General features: G+C 38.3%; 1 long non-coding RNA gene across 2 annotated transcripts in view; it reads right to left on the reverse strand.

The window, feature by feature from the left end:
* The window catches only part of LOC108535956 (uncharacterized), a 410,057-nt gene that overhangs the window by 253,796 nt on the left and 149,116 nt on the right, over positions 1-7,145 (reverse strand). The window lies entirely within an intron of this gene.

A 7,145-nucleotide genomic window follows, 5' to 3' on the forward strand; every position in this document is an offset into this window, starting at 1 on the left:
GAGCTAGAGGGGTTAAATCACCCACCTACTGAGATACATCAGAACTTGCAATTAGACTTGTCTGCCTTTAAATATCATGCTTCCTCCCAAAATAAAAAGGGAAAGTGGGAGGAAACTCACTTATGTCCTTGGTCGTTTTATAAGTAGCCCAATTGTTTGTAGCATTGTGCTAACGAAACTACAAAGCCATCAGGTTTAGTTAAAGGCAGTAAACTACATTTTGTGTTAAGTTATAACTGTATTCTACGCATGGTGTGCTTCCAGATGCAAAACAATGAGAGGAAGGAGTCTGAAAGTGTAATGCAGTGGTTCTCAAACTTTAGTGGGCTTCAGAATCATCTTGGAGGGCTTGTTGGAGATCATTGGACCCCGAGAACAGTGTTTCTGACTCAGTAGGTCAAGAATTCGCCTGAAAATCTGCATTGCTAACAAGTGTTCAGGTGATATTGATGCTGCTCATCCAGAGACTACACTGGCATAGTTTAAATGATCTATCAATTAAAAAGAAACCAACCAACCAACCAAAAAAAAAAAAACAAAAAACAAAAAAAACCCTCAAATTAAAACTAAAGAAAAGCCACTAGTCTGCAAGTGGGTAAGGAGTGTTGCCTAAGAACATAAAAGCAGCATGGGTTTTGTGTCTCATTTTTCTCTTCAATCAAGTGAATCAGCTTGCAGGATTATAATGGTATACAGAGCTTTCAATTTACAGCCAAATTGTATTAAAGATTAAAACAACAATAAAGGATAACAAGGTATCAATCTGACAAGATTTGGCATTAGATGCCCTGCTTAATATTATCATCTTTGGGAGAAGATACTGCTGGAAATGTCAGAAAACAAATAAAGAATAGGAGGCCTGCCCTATTAATTGCATATTTATTCTTATCCTGCCCTCATTTTTCATATATGGACAATCACAGTTAATCACAAAGCACTTCTCTCAGGATCCTTTGTGAAGTGTGAAATAAATTTTCCAATAAAATGTTTAGTAGAGTGTGTCTGGTTTCCAATTAAAGAAACATACTTGTATAATATCACGAATTCCTTCCACGAAACATTTCCTTTGTATAGAAACACTTCGCAATAAATTTTAAAATAACCCTATTGTCAGGAAAACTTAACAGCAGAGTGCCTGGTGAGTGCCCCTACCCTTACTTCCCCCAACACTCCCTAAGGAATAGTCTATGCAGAATAACTTGATCTTGTCTGTATATGCAGTCAGCCAGTGTGGTGTGAAAACACTGTTAGTCATCACACTAATCTATATGTATCACCCCATAATCAATACGGCTAGCACACCGCCAGAGTGATCTCGTAAACCAATTCTGTCAACACATACCGAATGATTACCTACGGCCACCATCTATCCATGCAGTATCCAGAATAGACTTGGACTTACTTTTTTTTCTGTTTTCACTCTGTTTCCTTTTGTCCCTTCCATGCTTTTAATCTTCCTTTAAAGAATCCCAATCTCTCTCTTAGTAACATGGAAAAAACACAGTGAGGCAATCCATTTTCTGAATGGTGGAACCACAGATTCACAACATTTAATTAGAGCTAATTTAAGAAGGTTTTCTTAGTCTTTAGGACAAAATCCCTCAAGGGAAATAGTGATGCAATTATTTGATGTCTTTCACTTGGTTTGTTGGCTCACCTTTGGAGTTCTTAGTTATGTCTGGAAAAAATCAGACAGGTGGGCTTGTCTTGATTCTCATGGAAGCAGCATTGTCCTGACAGTTTGATCACGGTTCTAGAAATCAAGTTTTTCCAGCTGTGAGTTACTGACAAGTCTGTCTCCAGCTTTAAGGACAGCCTTGCTTAGAGAGCTATTTTCTTTGATGTGGATGTCAAACTAACACACTGATCATACTGTAACAACTAGGTTTTTTCTTCCTTTATTAAAGCCACAGGTCAAAGGAAGTTACCTGGATTTCATGTGAACTATGAGAAGTGAGAATTTCCAAAGACTTTTTTAAAGGAACAAACTACCAGGAAATTTTTAATTGGAAAAAAAAAAAAAAAGATAACTGTGGTCATGTGAAATGAACCTAAAATTCAATATATCATTTGAGAAACCTCATTGAAAGGCTAAAGTATCTTCCTGTGTATGATAGACCAAAGTCAGAATGGTAATTGACTAGAGTACAGGATTTTAAAAGAATCAGATTTGCTGCTTTATCTCAAGTTGTCTTCTCAAGGGACTTTTTAAACTCCTCAATTTTGAAATGAAAACAATAAGAATAAAAATAATAGTGTAGATGGATGACTATTGAGGCAGAACTTGAAGTCTTCTAATGAGAAATTATGCATTTTAAAAACTGCCAAATACTTTGACTTTTACCAGTGTAGACATTACTTCGCTGTGGGAAGAACCATTTTTAATTTAGTGGATGTAAGACAAATAGGCATCCATTGTTCTGGGGCAAAAGTGCATTAGGCTTCTTTTAATTTTCCCCTGTGACTGAAGCTGCTCCATTCTAAATCCCTTAGAATATGAAATTCTAAGAATGCCATGAGGGGGATGGGCAAATTTCTAAAATGATTTCTGGAAAGAAAGTAATGGAAAACCTCACCCCTGTTTCCTTTGAGGTTGCAGGTTGTTCACACACCTTTAGTTGACTGAGGATGATGTAGCTGAGGTTAGCTGGAAGTTTAGAAGCCCCTGAAAAACTTATCACAAAGAATAGATTCTGGACTATGGAATCAGGTTGCAGATTAGGCCTGGGTTTTCTTAGGCGCAGTTCTCTTCCATGGAAAACTTTCCTGAACCAACCACCTTGACACAGTGGGTTTGCCACAAAAAGAAAATAAATAAGTAAGCTGTGTGAGCACCTGTGTGTTTAGAGTGGGTGTCTGTACGTGGCTGCATGATGTTGAGTCCACTGTCTGCTGGCAAGGGGTAACCACGGCTGAGGCTAAGAAAGCTTCCTCCCCCTACTCAGACCTACACCTGTGGAATCTCAGCAGGGCACAGTGAGAAAGCAGCATCATTTTTAACAGCCAATACCTACCCACTGAAGCCAGAGGCTGAAGACAACCAATCAACTAATTTCCTCTTGATGGAATTTGGTTATAATCTCAATTACCCACAGAATCTGAGATAGTCTCTGGATTATTGAGCTCTGCTAGAACAGTGGTATCCTTACAATGCTAAGATGGCTGCTCCAGGTCAAGCTGAATTGAATATTTAAAGAGATATGTCCCCATTTGGTTCTGGGGTTCATAACTGCTAGTGAATCTATGCCAAAATACATCATTTAACATTTATTCCAAGCTTAGTGTATGCCAGACACAGCAGCAAACATTTCACACATATTAACCTTCATCATGTCTTATTCTTATCTTCACCATGTCATGCTTTGACAAAAAATCCTGCAATCATTAAGTGAAAGGCAAGCATTCAAACTCAGTCCCATCTGATTCAAGATCAGTTGAGCAATATAGAAGAAATCAGCCAGCATTATCAATCTCAAATTTCAAATGCTATTATGAAACTCTCTTAGTAAAGAAAATAGTAAATAGCTGAAGCCCTGTTCATTTAAGGCATTAGCTACTTAATCTCTTAAAACCAATCCTGATTTATTAGAGAAAAATGAATGCACTACAATGTAAACATTATATTTTCAGAGAATAATTTCTAAGAAATTCTAAGTGAAGAGCAGTCAATGATGTTGTCAGTACACTTAATACTTTATCTTTCTATACGTTTTACACTGTATAACCCACCCTCCCATATGTAATTTTAATTGCTCTCCATAGGTGGCAATTTGATTGGAATTAAAGTTTAACTTGCCAACTTAAAAAGGTTTATTTCTTATTTAAAAAAAAAAAGAAAAAAAAAAAAAGAAGGACACTTTGGAAGTATTAGCAATAATCCAAGCAAATACCATTTTCCCCTCCTATTTTCCCACTTCTCTTATTGGTCCCACTGTGCTCTCAGTCATTCAATCCAAGCTTAAAACCCTGAGGTCACTTCTCTTTCTCCTTCTTCTTTCGTATTTATATATACACCAAGGTCTGTGACTTTTTACTTACTTATTTAATTATCCCACATTCTTGAGGTGACTTTTATTTCTAGATTAAATATTAGCTACTATAAATTCTACTAATGATCACCTCACATTATATCCCAAGGCTTTTCATCAGCCTGCCTATCTTCAGTCTTACCTCCTTGATCCATACCATACGACCCCAAAATTGACTCACCAAACACCATGTATATCAGTTTCAATGGAGCTTTTTTGACTATTCAAGAATATATTAAATCATTAGCCTAATACTCAAGAAAACCCACAACCAAGCCCCAACCTGCATTTCTATCTCCCCTTTCACCTCTGTTCTCCTAAAGTCATTCCTCTTCCATCTTTCAAAGTTCAACTTAGATCGTATTTCCTATAGGAAAATGCTCTGACCATGCCAGATAAAATAGATAGTCCATTGTAAATGGGAGGTGTCTATTCTACTTATTTAGCACAAAATTATTTCATGGAATTACCAGTTTCTTTCCATGTATATATCTTTATTTGAACTAAACTGCAGAAACTTGAGAGTAGGAACTGCATCATGTATGTTGTTAATTCTTCATGGCACTTCTTATTACATATATATTTATACTCTTAATATTGAGTATAAATTCTATATCATATATAAATATACTATATATAAATATTACTATTTTTGCCTCATAAAGTTCCATTTAACTTATTTTGGGAAACCCTCCCCTTTGTGAGATTTGTTTCCCTGACCTTAAATGAAATAGAGCGATGGCAGCAGATTGGAACTAGTCAGGTCAAATTTAGCTCCTATTTTAGTTGTTACTTAACATAAAGCTCTTTTATTCAGGGCCCCATGGTGGAGTTCTGTTAGTCTCCACGTACAGAGTCTGTAATTGGCATAAATGTTCAGTGTCTATAGATGTACCAAGTGTCACAATCTGACTTTGTGACTCAAATGGATTTTGCAGCTCATACCACAGAAAAAAAAGACTATTTGATGACCAGTGACATCCCTTAAGCTGACAAATCACTTCCTTGTTATCCCTGGCATCTTCCACACCTAGCCCATTACTAAGTGACAGCTCTAAGGGATACTGAAAGTTGAAGCAAAAAAATGAAAACCAATATCATTAATTTAAATACTGACAGGCCTTAGGCAGACTGGAGCTTTAAGCCAACCATTTTCAGACAGATACAGGATTTTGCTGTTAAGATCAAAAAGCTAAGTCCCATAGCTTTCCTGTGTGGCAGGTTTTAATGCCTAAAAGAAGTTTTAACAGTGGCTCAGCTGGTGGCTGGTCACATACACTGTGCCTTATGGTCCTCCTCTTAAATGGGTTAACATCTTCTTTAGCTTAGATAAGTATTATTGATATGAATTCTGCTATGTCACATTAAAAGGGCATAGTAGGGGTCTCACAGCTGAGATTCAAACATCCTTGGGAGATGCTGCGGACAAGAGATCTGGCTGCTAGTCTATCTGCCCGAGGCAGTCTGGAACCTCTTGGAAAATAATTCTTTCTAAGAAAAGAAGGAATCAGGCCCAAAGCCTCAGCTGACAAAATCAGCATGGTTTCTGTCATGCCATCTCTCCAGGGACTCATATCTGGGTCCAAAGAAAACAGAAAGCTGTGAGTAAAAACTAGACAACATTGGGGTGCAAGTTACTACTACTTTGAAAGAACCTCTAATAAAGGATAGCTCCCAAAATGGAAAAGGTAGTCCCCAGCAGAAGAGGCAGCAGTGCAGGAGAGACTAATGCGAGCAATCAGCACCACCTGCACCCAGAGGATGGCTCAATGCTGTGTAAATGCACCAGCGGCGCCCAGAAGACACCATAGAGTTTATGATCGTCTTGGTCACAAGCACATGGCAGTCACCCTTGTTGCCTTCTCAGAAATACCTGAGAAGGGTGATTAAAGGCGTGTAGAGGGCTGGAGTCTGGCAACGACCAGTGACAGCAATGAAATACCATAAAACTACCAAACTGATCCCATTTTTACTCAGGGTGCACTGAATGGAAATAATAATATAGCTAATGTTTATTGAGTGCTTTGAACAGACATTTTTTACTTACTAGTTTATTTGATCCTCAAGTCAATTCTATGAGAAGGTACTACTATCGTCTTCATTTTAGAGGTGAGAAACCTGAGTCCTAAAAAGGTGAAGTAATTGGCCCTAAAGCTAGGAGCTGATCAGTAATAGCCTAGAGATTTTAATGAAGTTCCAGAGCCTGATAGATAGCCACAAGTAATATAAGCTACTACTTGCTCGCACTATGGAAGGAGTTAGGAGGGCTTGTTATAAAAACTAAATACAAATTCTTTGTTTCAATAAAGGCTAAAATTGGTACAGCTGTTTAACATTAGCTAAGTATGTACTACAGCTAGGACCTCACTCTTAAAATGAGCCACAAAAATCTCCATAGCCTGGTAACAAAACATCCCAGAGCAGGTAGCCTAATATACAGCAGGATAGGCTGAGACCGGTACAGCACTGTTCAGCATTCCTGCGGCTGCTGCTACACTGTCTGAGACTCCATGGGAACTGCTCACAGATATTGGGAATTCTTTTTTTCTTTTTTCTTTTTTTTTGGATACAGAGTCTCACTCTGTCACCCATGCTGGAGTGCAATGGCGCTGTCTCAGCTCACTCTGCCTCCCGGGTTCAAGCGATTCTCCTGCCTCAGCCTCCCAAATAGCCACGATGGCCTGGCTAAATTTTGTATTTTTTGTAGAGATGGGATTTCACCATATTGGCCAGTCTGGTCTCAAACTCCTGGCCTCCAGTGATCAGTCCACCTTGCCTCCCAAAGTGATGGGATTTCAGGCGTGAGCCACTGTGCTCACCTGGGGGGAATTCTTATTCCCTTGATGTGGACAGAGCAGGAGGTAGATACTCTCTGCATATTGGGAAGGCTTCCTACATCTGTTGGAAGGCCACTGTTGGTACTTACCTGGGCTAGACTTAAGGAGACTTTATTTCTTCCTGATTTTTCCTACAAACTTACTTCCTCTCTCTAGGTATTATTTTCCTTTGTTATAAAATGAAAGAGTTGGAACAGCTCACCTCTGAATTTCCGTGTGACAAAGAAAGACTCTCTGAATTAGAAAACTGGGAAAGCAGTTTTTATTTTACTATAAACTT

The sequence above is a fragment of the Rhinopithecus bieti genome, unplaced genomic scaffold, assembly GCF_001698545.2.
Source record: "Rhinopithecus bieti isolate Rb0 unplaced genomic scaffold, ASM169854v2 scaffold_777, whole genome shotgun sequence".
Taxonomy (NCBI): Eukaryota; Metazoa; Chordata; class Mammalia; order Primates; family Cercopithecidae; genus Rhinopithecus; species Rhinopithecus bieti.